Genomic DNA, 13,056 nt, shown 5'->3' with positions numbered 1-13,056 from the left:
GGGGAAGCAAACAACTGGTTCCTGTTTCTTTTTAAAGGTACTTCTCCTGAAAGATCTTTCTAATTATCCCTCCAGAATCATTAATGGGACTCTTGTTCTTTATCTTATCATAATCTGTTTCTCTTTCTCTGGCTTTTGAAATTGAAAAAGTCTGTGGTTGTTAAAATGTCTCAGGGTGGCACAAATAGTTTGTACTTGTGGTTCAAACCCGTGGAGCACCTCTGCAGAAGAAAAACCTGGTGACTTGCTTCCACAAAGATTACAGCAAGGCAAACCTTACGGAACAGTTCTACTCTAACACATGGGATTGCATGATTCAGAAAGGACTTGAGCTGCTTGGTGATTTGTAAAAAGCTCTGGGCTACTTACCTCTCCACCTAAAAAGAGGGCTTGTGAGATAATGTCCTAAGAGGATGGGAAAGAAGACCTTCCCGTTTCTCTGTATCCCAGCCCATGTGAGATTGCAATGCATTCTGCTATCCTAACGCTAGGAAGAATCTTTTTTGCACTTAAGTCCAATTTTTGAGTCTGACAAGACTGCTATTTTGAGAGAATTTAGTTATTTATCTGTTATTGCAGAAACAATAAGAAACAAAGTACAGTATAATACGTCCCTTCATTCCTCCTGTGTGTGAATTTGACTGTGAGTACATTTGGAATAGGAAAACTATCCTATCTTTCTCTGGTGCTTCATAACATGTGATAGTGTTATGATAGTGTTACCCCTTACTCCTAATGTTTATGTCTAATTTTAAACTTAGGTAGGTGCTCCTTAGGCAGTTCTTTCTCTTACAGTTATTTGGGAGGTAGGTATATGCAGGAAGAGCTTATGAGTTGGATAAAAGCCTTATAGTTCATTTATTTATTTATTCCACATATACTCATCAGAAGTCTACCGTGTGCTAGACACTATTATAGACACTGAGGGTCCAAAGGTGAGCAAGATCTTCAACATTTCTGTGGGGGTAATTGAATATTCTTCTGCGAGGTTTCCTTGTGTACTTAGGGTAAAAAAAGCACAAATAACTCCAGTCCCTTGATATTCCCGCTATACTCTGGAGAAGAAATAGAGGCGCAACACTTGGGAGCCTGAATCAAGTTTTCCCAGTCGCCTGGTCTGAGCAAAGGAGCAGAAAGCCCGGAGCAGGAAGCGGCAGGACCCTGGAGAACACCACCCGCCAAATTCAGGGCGGTGCCAAGGACTAGCATTCCTGGGGCAATGCTCCTATCCGCCGAAACCCCCCAGGGGGCGCTCGCGTGGAGGTTTCGTCAGAAGGTGGAAATCTCTCTGTGAGAAGCTGCCATCTCCCCGCCACCCCTCTCCCCCTTTTTCTGTCTTTCTTCCTCGTTTTCGTGCTCCCTAGCGCCTCTTCAGTCCCGCCCTCTTTCTCTAGCACCTTCCTCTTTACTCTGAGTTAACTGAGAACCTGGCTGCTCCCCGCAACATTTTCACCCTTTCCCAACCCCCATCACCTAGAATGGAGCCAGTATTTCCGGAGAGACCAAACTCTCCGCTCAGCATCTTTTCCATCTGCTGTTGCTAAACTGGCCACAGAGGACCAGGGGGTGGGAAGTCTTGTCCTCTTCACACCACTGTACAACTACAACACCAACAACCTCCACCCAAAACCGGATTTTGTATTTTAGGGGCGGGACAGACTTGGTCCCGGGGCTGAATTCTCTCTCTACTCTTGGAGCTTGGCACACCCAGGTAAGTCAATACAAACTCTACATTTCTATGTTCTTGGGGCGCTATGATTGCAAAGTCTGTTAGGGTTGCTGCGTAGCAAGACCAACTTTTGAGATGCACTGGTTTTCGCTAAGATTTGCTTGTTTATCATTGTCGTTGCTGTTTTAAAAAGCAGCTGCAAACATCCTTTTTTATCCAAAGGAACTTTCAGCCCATTTACCTCTCCTTCTGACATCCATCCAGATTACCTGGTGGTGGGGTTGGGATGCTGTGGGAAGGATGCCCAGGGAAGGGGACCCAAGCACCCAGCTGAAGGGAGTGGAGGAAGTCCTAGAAGGGGGAAGGGCTACTGTTTTGGAAATTAGTGAGGGGGATTAGGGAACCAAGTCCTGGCTGAGTTGCAGCTTCTTTTTTAACGCTGTGGGAAATTGTAGCAGTATCCAATGCCTTGACCTAGCTGTGATTGGATTTCACCTCTTAACTCCGTCCCATCCTCTTACAGTGGGTTCCTAGTACTATCTAATCGCATCTCTGGCTCTTGAGATTAAAACTAATCAGTAGATTTGTGAGTGCATTGGCTCAGCCCAGCCCCTCCTTGCTCCTTCCTCTGTTAAATGATGTCGCCTAGGGGAAAAAGGGGGAGGGAAAGGCGGGACTACACCAGCACGCAAGTCTCAGCTGATTAAAGAGGTCTGGACCCCAGCAACACATCGCAGGTTTGTTAGAGCAGAGTCCAGAAGACAACTGGGAGGTGGTCCATGCTAAGTCACGTGAGTGTTGATTATCTTCTCTTGGACAGGGCTGGTTGAGCTCTGAGGGATGCGTTTAAGATGCTGTTACACTTCTTCTTGGGGAAAATCCCCTCCCCAAATTATGGGCTTTAAAACTCCAACTCCCACCCTGCTCTCCAGGTTTGATGCCCCACCCAACCCGAGGTGGTCTTGTAGGACTGCCTTTCTGCCCCTGATCTTGCCAGATTTCAAGAAAAATTATCATAGGCTACAGAGATGGTCCCTGAGATACGATCTTATGAAGCATTCTCCATGGAGGGTTTGGAAGGTGGAGGGAGGAAAGAGGAGCAGAGTAGTCGGGGGTGGGGTTGGGAAGGAGTTTGTGTTTTGGGAAAGTTTGCTAGAGAAATATTTGTGAAAACTCCCCTTCTGCTATCTGACCCACTGGTGCCCTAAGATCCCAGTGCCTTTTGGAAGAAGATGCTTTGGTTCCTGTACACCCGATTTTCAAAACTCTGAAAAACCAACTTTTCACTTTCCTCCTGCTTTGCCAGGGATTTTTTAAAGCACTGCTCTGGTTCTTGGCTCAACTTAGTTTTCAGTTTCCTGAACAGCATTTTATGAGCTGTCCAAGGTACTTAGAAGTTTTCTTCTGAAACTGACAATCAAATCTGCTCTTACAGAAAAAAAGACTTTAACTTCAAATGAAGTAGTCTTTCCTTCCCACTCCTCCTCTCTGTTGCCCTCTTAACAATCCATCTTCTTAAATCTCTCTGAGTTTTATGTTTTTGTTTATGTCAAAACAAAACTTTCCTAGAGGATAAGAGTTTTTGAATCCATGACAATGCTTCACAATTAGTAAGCATTGCTGAAACTGCAAAGCACACCCTTCATCTTCCTCCACCCAATCGCTCCTTGCCTTCCCCACAAGAAAATCAAGAGGCAAGCAACAACTTTACTTTTTCAATTTGATGCCCTTTAAGTTTAGGAAGGTCCTATTTCTTTTTTATCACCTAGCAGATAAGACTAAGCTCTGGATGGCTGTGATTAGATAACTTGCGATGTTTTCATTTCCTTTGCTGAGCAGCAGCTGCTGCTGCTCGGTTGAACCCATTTTCTTTGCTTGTCCAATTTTTAAAGAGTGACTGACAGAGTCACTCTAGTACATCAGAGTTCTAAGCTCAGAGTAGGTCAAAGGTTCCTACATGCAGGTTGTTTTTGTGAGGTGCCATCAAATGTTGTGGTTTCTTTTTGCCTCACAGTGAACCCATGTGTTAGTGTAGAACTACCATGATAGGATTTTCTAGACTGTAATCTTGGTGTGATGCTGTGGGGTAATGCGCTGGACTGCAAAGTTGGTTTGGACCGCAAGGCTGGTAGTTCAAGCTCACCAGCCACTCCTTGGAAACTTTATACAGGGTTACTATGGGTCAGAACGGACTCAGTGGCACTTAACAACAGTGACAACAACAATCTTTATAGGGAATCCCGGTGTGGCATTGTAGGATAAGCACTGGAATGCTAATTGAAAAGTCAGCAGTTCAAACCCACCAGCCACTCATTGAAAACAATTGGAACTAACTCTATGGAACATAACAATAATATTTATAGGAGCAGCTCATCAGGTCTTTTTTTTTTTTTTTCATGGAGTTGCAGGGTGAGATTGAATCATTAACCTTTCGGTTGGCAGCTGAGCACTTTGTTGTTGTTAAGTGTCATTGAGTCTGTTCCAATTCATAGCAACCCTGTATAGGGTTTCTGTGGAGTAGCTGATGGGTTTGAACTGCTGATCTTATGGTTTGAAGTCCAGTGCCTATCCTACAGCGCCATACCAGGAGTCCTTTAGTGGTGTATTAAAAATAGAGGGAAAATTAGGAAATACAGGTAGGAATGAAAGCTAAAATCTCCTTTTTTATCTCTGGTGGAGAGATTCATAAGGTTTCACAGGATCAAACCCAAAACACATAAGAACTAGGTGACTCCCTCTGAGCTTTACAAAAAGGAGATATTGCTTCATAGCAGGAGTGGATATTGAATGCTGGGCAGTTTTGAATGGCTGGGTGAAAAGAGCATTACTATAATGTAACCAGAGGTCTCTTGGTGTGTTACCTTGTGAAAACTTCATGCCATCACATCTATAATCTTCCTGTGAGTGGTCAAGCTTGTTTTTCTTCTTTCAGACATACTCCCAGCTTACTTGATGGGGAGCTGGCACAGGTGGAGTCCATTGAGTTTCTCAATATGAGGCAACCAGTTTGGTAGAGCTGCTATTTCTTTTAAAATATTTGTTCTGAGGTTTAAAGTTGTTTCTTCACTGTCGAGATAAATGAAAAGACTTGCTGTTTATAGTACCTTCTTTGGACGCAACATAGAATTTTACTTGGATTATTGGTTTGTTTTTAGGAGACCCTGTTTTTAGCAGTTTTAATTCAATTGTGTCTTATCCTAGAGTGTTGTCTTGAGCTGCATGTGAAGTTCTTATTTAAAAAGAAAACGCCTCATTTAGAGTTAGCTGAATAGGAAGCAAAGGTGTTATGTTTCCAGAGAAATTTTATGTAGTATTCCAAAAAAGGGAAGAAAGATTTGATTCTTCCCACTGTCAGAGATTTCAGTGCACCATCGTGATTGCAAACCTTAAGTGTATATGGATCATAAGGAATAATCACAGAACAAAGAAAAATGGGAGTGATGGTAGAGTCTTTATTCTCAGTTACATTTGAATCTTTTGGAACCTTACTGAATGAATATGTAAGTGTTGCCATGCCTCCCTTTGTCTTTGCTTTGCAAGTTCTCAAAAATACAAACCCCTGGACATTATGGTCACCATTACTCACGTAGACAATGAGCTTTCCATTGGGAGGTAAGCATGTTGAATTTTGTTTTGTTAATGAGATATGTGGAATTTTATTTTCTCTTTCCATTTTTGTTGTGTTAATATTTTAAAGCAAATCTAACAAAAACCTCTTTGGATCCGTGCAGTCACCCAAAGTCATATTTCCTTGGCAACAGTAGCCAATACACTGGAGTTACAAAATATCAAGGCAAAAATTTTACATGCATTCAGAATAGAATGTCATAAGGTCCAAGACCATCTCTAGTGCATTAGAATTGACTTCCCAGTATTATAATAATAGAGTTGCATTTGACTGCCTTTCTCCTTCTTGAATGTGTACGTTGAGGAATGTATACGTTGAGTACATGGAATCCTGGTGTGGTGCTGTAGGTTAATGCGCTGGACTGCAAAGTTGGTTTGAAACACAAGGTTGGTGGTTCAAGCTCACCAGCCACTCCTCGAAACCCTATACCATGTCACCACGGGACGGAACTGAGTTGAAGGCACTTAACAACAACAACAATGTTGAGGAACAGATCACCCGATTTAATTCTCTTTAGGTTGTCTTAAAACACACCCCTTGAGGGAAGCATCTTATGAAAATAAATTGAGTTGGGGTTACAAATTTATTTCTTGTATTAGGTAAACACCCAATTTGACATTCCAGTGATAAATGGAAAAGTATGTAGGTTGGTGGTATACCCAAATCAAGCTGAATGATTGAGTTAGGTAAGATCTACTGTCCCTCCTATTCTATTTGAAATAGACAATATATAAACAGAACTAAAAAACGATACCAGCTGGCATCCAGTTATTTCTGATCCATAGTGACTACAAGACAGACTAGAACTTCCTTTGAGGGTTTCTAAGGCTGTAATCTTTATGGAAGCTGACTGCCACATCTTTATCCCATAGAGTAGCTCATGGGTTTGAACCACTGATTTGTCACCTAGCAGCTGAGTGATTAATCACTACGCTACCAGGTTTCTTTAAACAGTACTCGTATATATAAAAATCCCACCAAAATCAATGCCATCAAGTTGATTAGGACTCATAGAAATCCTTATATAGTTTCCATGAGTAAATCTCATTTTCACTCAAGGAGTGGCTGGTGGGTTTGAAATGCCCATTTTGTGGTTAGCAGTCCAACACCTAACCCACAGTGCAACTAATGCTCCTTATGTACATAGTGAGGTTTGATTAACTAAATTTAGTGATATCTGCTAAACTTTATGAACACAAAAGGAAAACATAACAATACCTACATAGATTTTCTGGAAGGTATGCATGGTTAATGTGCTTGCTTGCAAACTCAGTGAATAGAGGTTTGAGTCCACCGACAGTTGAAACTCTCTGCTCAAACAATGATTTAAAGACTCAGAAACCCTACAAAACAGGGTTATTATAGGTCAAAACTGACTCAACAACACAGATGCCTTGGAAGAAAGACCTGGCTGGCAATGTGCATCCCGAAAATCAACCATTAAAAACCCAATGGACCGCAGCTCTACTTTGACTCGTGAGTCACAATCAAACCAACAGCAACAGTTCTTAATATCTATGCATATTTCTGTTATTTCCTGTATTAGAAATTGTATTCATGCAGGAGCTTTCTGTGTGCTGTATGAATACATGGAGTCCTGGTGTAGTGCTGTAGCATAAGCATTAGACTGTTAACTGCAAGGTTGCTGGTTCAAACCCACCAGCTGCTTCTTGGAAACCCTATACAGGGCTACTATGAGTGGGAACAAACTTGCTGGCATTTAACAACATATACATATTTAGCAGATAAAGGTGCACAAACATATATATTAAATATGTAAGCATACATTTCCCCTAAACTGCCAAATTCTGGGAAGTCCTTTATTTGGCTACTGTAGTCTTTTGAAAGGAGCCCTGGAGGTGCAGTGGATTAAGCATAAGGCCATTAACCATAAGGTCAGAAGTTCAAGCCCATCAGCTGCTCTTCTGGAGAAAGTCGAGGCTATTTGCTCCTGTAAAGATTTATAGTCTAGGGCCCTAAGGAACAGTTCTGTTCTGCCCTGTAGGGTCATTATGTGTTGGAAGTGGGTTGGGTGATAGTGGGTAGTCATTGAAAGTTTCTTGATAACTACCCATTTTTAGCTCAGTTAATATTGGAAATCTGAAGGCAAGTGTTGAAAAGAGAAAAGTGATAAATAGGCCTTTTGGGGAAGGTTTAGTGCAGTCTTAGATTCTTAATATACTTCATGAGGTGAAGAAGTCCATTTAAGCTGACCTGTGGTGGACCCAATCTTAAACTGTGAACAGCAACTTTGTCACTCAGAAGTGGAAGAAATCTTTGGGATAATCTGTTGACTCTATCTGTTTAATTTGACATTTATGGACATGAAAACTCAGAGAGGTGACTTGCTTAAGACCATTGAACAACCATCTTGATTACTCCTCTGAATCAAGTTCCCAGATGATGACTGCAGTGGCGCCAATCTCTGGCGCCATGTGTGCTGATAGTCTTTATAGAGTATGAGTTGGAGATGATGTGGGGAGGGCTTTCACCTCCATTGGAGCATTTGGAAGACCAGGCTTGGGACTTATTACATTGCTTTCTCTTGGAGCCAGTGCAATATTTACTCAATAGATGTGATTAAATTTGTACAAAGTCATTGTCTGCAGCTATCTCTGTTAATGTGCATGTTTTGTGAAGAATTGCTCATGCACAGTCTTAGCTTTCTATTTTAAATGTCACAATCGAGTCAATAAAGTAAACAAAGAGACTTTATGAGTGTTTATCGTTCCAGGAACCCACAGAGAAATCCTTTTTTCTGTCTTAAATTAAAGGTCCACTCAAAAAGGATAAATTTTATAAGAGTGTGTTTTACTTCTATTCTCAGAACATGGAATTTGTTCCTTTGTGTTTCCTATTATGTAGAAAACTACCAAGATTTCTCCTTGAAACCATCAGGGGAAAAATAACAGTATTTCAGGTTAACCCAATAAACATTTTTAGGTTTATATTGACTTAGAGATCCCCTTCCTTATTCTTGAGATCCCAAACCTTTGTAGAGTAATTTATTATGCCTTAGGGAGAGAAAGAGCTAAATCGGGCCATAGAAGAGGCTCCCAGGCAGGGTTGTCTGAGGAGTTGGTGAGGCAAGAAGGAAGGCTAGAGAGAGATGACATTGAGAGAATGGTCGCTAGAGGGTGCTGGAGCACTGATAGATCCCCACCTGAAGGCCCATGAGCCAGGGCTTCCAGCTCAAGGATGGGGTTTGATGAAGCACCAGAGATGTGCCCAGATAAGAGGTCATAGTATTCTGGACACCTCCTATGACTTTACTGTCTAAATGAGAGGGGACAAATGCCTTTGCCTTCAACACTGGATGGGTGAGTCACATCTAGTGCCTGCTTGGGCTGCTCATTGTGGCTGGACAACTGATTACTCTCAGGATTCTTTTTGGGAGGCCTGTCTGGCTCTTAGTTTCCTGACATGTGTGCCTGGTACCAGAGGACGACCTCTGGATCCAGATATTCAGAATCCAGTTATATGGAATTTTGGGCTCATGCTTTTTAAGCTGTGGCTCTTTGAATGAGTTACTTCTCCCATGTGAATCTTAGTTTCTGGAAAATCAGGAAAATATGAATGTGAAGTAGTTAAAAATGTCTGGTATTTTAGTGAGTAGGCAAATATTTGTTCCCATGCCCTTTTTCTTGGAACTTCATCGTTCACTTTCCATCTGAGTCTCTTTCCCTGTCTCCACATGCCTGTTCCCTCAGCAGAAGGGTCTCATTTTTCTATCTGTTGAATAATAATAATAGCCTTTACACCAAGAGTATGTTAGGCATTGGAGATAAAATGTGAATTCCTTATCTTTTAAAGAAAGAAATAAGGGTATTATGCAAATGGTTAAATAGCTCATAACCAAAATATTGGAGGTTCAAATCCAATCAGACATAACTTGGAATAAAGGCCTGATAATCTACTTCTGAAAATTTTTGAAGAGCTGAGAACTTTGTGAAGCACAGTTCTGCATGAAGTAGCATGAGTCTGGGTCTACTCAATGCAACTGAATAAGAGGTAAGGGAGCTTAATCTCAAAGAATTTAGGAAATGGTCCCTCAAGTCCTATTATACCCATGTATCTTTTCATCTTCCGTTTCAAGGAACCAGGAGATCAGAGGGTAATTCTGAGGAAGAAGAAAGGGAGTACTTTGATTGATATGTATCTAGCAGGTGTTTTAAGGAGCCCTGGTTGTGTAATGGTTACAAATCGGGCTGCAAACCACAAGGTTAGCAGTTCGAAACCACCAGCTGTTCTGCTGGAGAAAGATGAGGCGTTCTATTCCCGTAAAGATTTACAGCCTCAGAAACCCTATGCAGGGTCGCTATGAGTTGGAGCTGACTCCACGACACACAGCTACCACCACCAGCAGGTATTTTGGTTTATGGGAGCATAGTGGCTCTGTAGAATAAGCGCTGAACTGCTAACCACAAGGTCAAACCCACCAGCCACTCCACGGAAAAAAGATGAGGCTTTCTGCTCCCTAAAGATTTATAGCCTCAGAAACCCTATACTGTGAGTTGAAATGAGTCACTATGAGTCAGAACCAACTCCACAACACACCACCATTGCATGTGTTTATATAGTCAACAATTTTTGTTGTTAAGTATCAGCAAGTTGATTCTGACTATATCGAACCCATGTCGAGCCCAAAGAGGTTCTTAAATCCAATCACTACTCTGTATGTATTAATTTCACCACTATCATAATAAGGTAAACATCTAAATAGTTAATTCATTTAAACATGAAATAGATTTTCAAAGGAAGTAAAACAGAAATATAACTTAAAACAAAATAAAACAAAAAATTGCCAGTAAATGGTGCTGGTGGTGGTTGTGTGATGTCAAGTTGGTTCTGCCTCGAAGTGGCCCTGTATAAAATTTTTGAGGCTGCAAATCTTTACGCGGGCAGAAAGCCTCATCTTTCTCCAATGAAACAGCTGGTGGATTCAAACTGGAAACTTAGCAGTTATCAGCCCAATGTGGTACCCACGACACCACCAGCGTTTCTTAAATGGTAATCTAGACGTACAAAAATAAAAATCGGTGGTGGTTGATTGTGTGCCACAGAGTCGTTCCGACTCATAGCGACCCTGTATAGAGTTTCCAAGGCTGTATGTTTTTACAGGAGCAGAAAGCCTTATCTTTCTCCAGCAGGACAACTGGCAGTTTCGAACTGCTAACTTTGAGGTTAGCAGCCCAACTCATAACCACTATGCTACCAAAGCTACTTACTGTTTTAAAATATTAAAAGATCTATTCAATAAAGATGTCAATAAAAATGAAAACCAATAAAGGTAGTTGTTGTTGTTAAGTGCTTCCAAGTCATTCTGACTCACAACAATTCTGTATGGCATTTTTGAGGTTAGCAGTCCAGTGTTTATCCTACAGTGCCACACCAGGACTCCCATGAGGGTAGAATGACCCAAAACAATGATTCACAGTTCAATCAATATTATTAAAGTGACACACACACTTTTAATTTATCAGTTGGCACTGGGGATGTAGGATGCCTGACGTGGTGTCTTTGATGTAATTTATGTAGTTGTTTCAACAGATAGCCTAGAGACAAAACTTCCAGTGACAAATTGAAAAGGCAAGGAGATTGGTACCTTATGTCATACTGATGTGACACCAGCGGTGGGCACTTTGAGTGACATGAATTAATTTGATCTGGCAAGGTAGACTGCCAGCTCCTGAGAAGCCATGATTGGACGGGGTGCCCTTAACTTCTGTGATGTAATTGATTATGAATTGTGTTGGAGGTAAGGCCTGATAAGAAGAAAAGGGTGGAAAGAATTGATTGCTGGGACAGCTCGAAACACTCACCACAACTCATGGCCTCATTTAGTTTTAGAGACAAATGAAGGCTTCTTTGTCTGTGTGAGAGTGTAAGATATTAGGTATGAAAACTGGGCGATACTATACATTAGGTACACCCCATCCCAGATTTTAGATGAGGAAACTGAGGCTCTGCAAGGTAAGTGTGGAAGTGACTTGCCCCAAATGATTGGTGGTTGAGCCAGGTCAAGGACAAAGATTTCCTCACCCCTGGTCCTATGTTCCCCCTTTGGCCCATACCATAGCCATCCCTCTCCTCCACAGCATGCTTCATGAGGGCAGGTATCTGCTCTGTGTTGTTCGCAATTTACCTTCGTTGCTCTAGAGCTATCATAACAAAATACCATAGAGTAGGTGGCTTTAAAGAATAGAAATGTATTTTCTCACAATTCTGGAGGCTGGAAGTCTGAATTCAGGGTATCGGCCTTGTCAGTTCCTTCTGAGGGCTTTGAGAGAGGGACTTTGCAAACCTGTCTCTTAGTCTCTAGTGGTTGCTAGCAGCTCTTGCCGTTCCTTTACTGCTTGTATTTATAGATGTGCTTTCATATGGCTTCTTTCCCGTGTATGTGACTATTTCCGTATTGGTTCTTCTCATTATAAACGACTATGCAAAAGAGATTAGGATTTACCCTACACCAGTATGACTTCCATAAATTTAATTGATAACCAAATTTTAAAACAAAAATCCCTGCAAAACAACCTTTCCAAACAAGAGCACATCTTAGGTACAAGGGTGGTGGTTGTTGTAAAGTGCCGTCATTTCGGTTTTGACTCATAGTGACCCTGTATGGGGTTTTTGAGGCTGTAAATGTTTGCGGGGTCATAAAAACTCATCTCTCTCCCGAGAAGCATCTGGTAGTCTCAAACTGCTGAGCTTGTGGTTAACAGTCCAGTGCTTATCCTATAGAGCCACAGCGCTTCTGTATATCCAGCACTTCAGTATACCCAGTGCTTCAATTGGAGTTACAGTTCAATCCATAGCACTGTTGTTGTTGTTAAGTGCCATTGCGTTTTTTCTGACTCCTAGCCACCCTTTATAGGGTTTCCAAGGAGCAGCTAGTGAGTTTGAACTGCTGACCTCACAGTTCAAACTGACCGTGCAGTTCAGTACTTCTCCTACAGTTCAATAACACTGCTGAACTCAGTAATTACTCAGCATTTTTGGTTGACCGAAGGAATAACAGTGTTTCTTTCCTTCTCAGTCTTATTCAGGAATGTGCAAAAAAAATATTGGGGTGCAATGCAGTTTGATAATGAAGTGTACATTTTTGTCACTTTGTTGTAATAAACACTTAAGTTTTAAAGGTAAACAGACTTGGTTTGAACCTTGGCTCTGCTTCTGCTGCTTGATAGATGATTGGCTTTGGGCAAATGACTAAAATTCTGAGTCTTATTTCGTTATTTATAAAAATGGGAATGAGACTACACATGAGCGCTCAGGGCATGAACCATCACAGGTAAATGCTTTATGCTGGCTTTTGTTACTCTCTCCTTCCTGTCCTCTGTTCTTTCCCAAGAAGATTTAAGGAGGATGTAGGGGATCTATGGAGCCCTGGTTGCACAGTGATTAAGCACTCAGCTGCTAACAAAAAAGGTCGATAGTTCCAATGCAAGCTGCTAACTGAAAGGTTTGTGGGTTTGAACCCAACCAGTGGCTTCAGAGGAGAAAGGTATAGGGATCTGCTCCCATAAAGATTATAGCCATGAAAACCCATAGGATGGTTCTACTCTGTCAAATGGGGTTACTATGATTCAAACTTGATTTGACAGTACCCAACAACAAAAATGTATATTTAACTTACTCAAAATCAATTGTATATCATTTCTTGTTTATTAAAAATACTATTATTATATTTTAATTTTCTGTACTACAGTATATGAGTTACATTAGTGTATGTAATTATACAAGAATATTACTAATGCAG

General features: G+C 41.3%; 1 protein-coding gene across 2 annotated transcripts in view; it reads left to right on the top strand.

Moving 5' to 3' along the window:
- CPNE4 (copine IV) overlaps positions 1–13,056 on the top strand; it is an 853,737-nt gene that overhangs the window by 2,147 nt on the left and 838,534 nt on the right. Inside the window, exon 1 of one of the 2 annotated variants that reach the window (XM_006840024.1) lies at positions 1,283–1,711. The exons of the other annotated variant lie outside the window; for it this stretch is intronic. The gene's annotated coding sequence lies outside the window, so the exon portion shown is untranslated. Of the gene's footprint in view, positions 1–1,282; positions 1,712–13,056 lie in introns of those variants that run through there. 2 annotated transcript variants of the gene reach the window in all.

Source organism: Chrysochloris asiatica, unplaced genomic scaffold (assembly GCF_000296735.1).
Source record: "Chrysochloris asiatica unplaced genomic scaffold, ChrAsi1.0 scaffold00028, whole genome shotgun sequence".
Classification (NCBI taxonomy): Eukaryota; Metazoa; Chordata; class Mammalia; order Afrosoricida; family Chrysochloridae; genus Chrysochloris; species Chrysochloris asiatica.
Note: the sequence above shows the minus strand (reverse complement) of the source record. Positions and strands in the feature narration are given on the sequence as shown.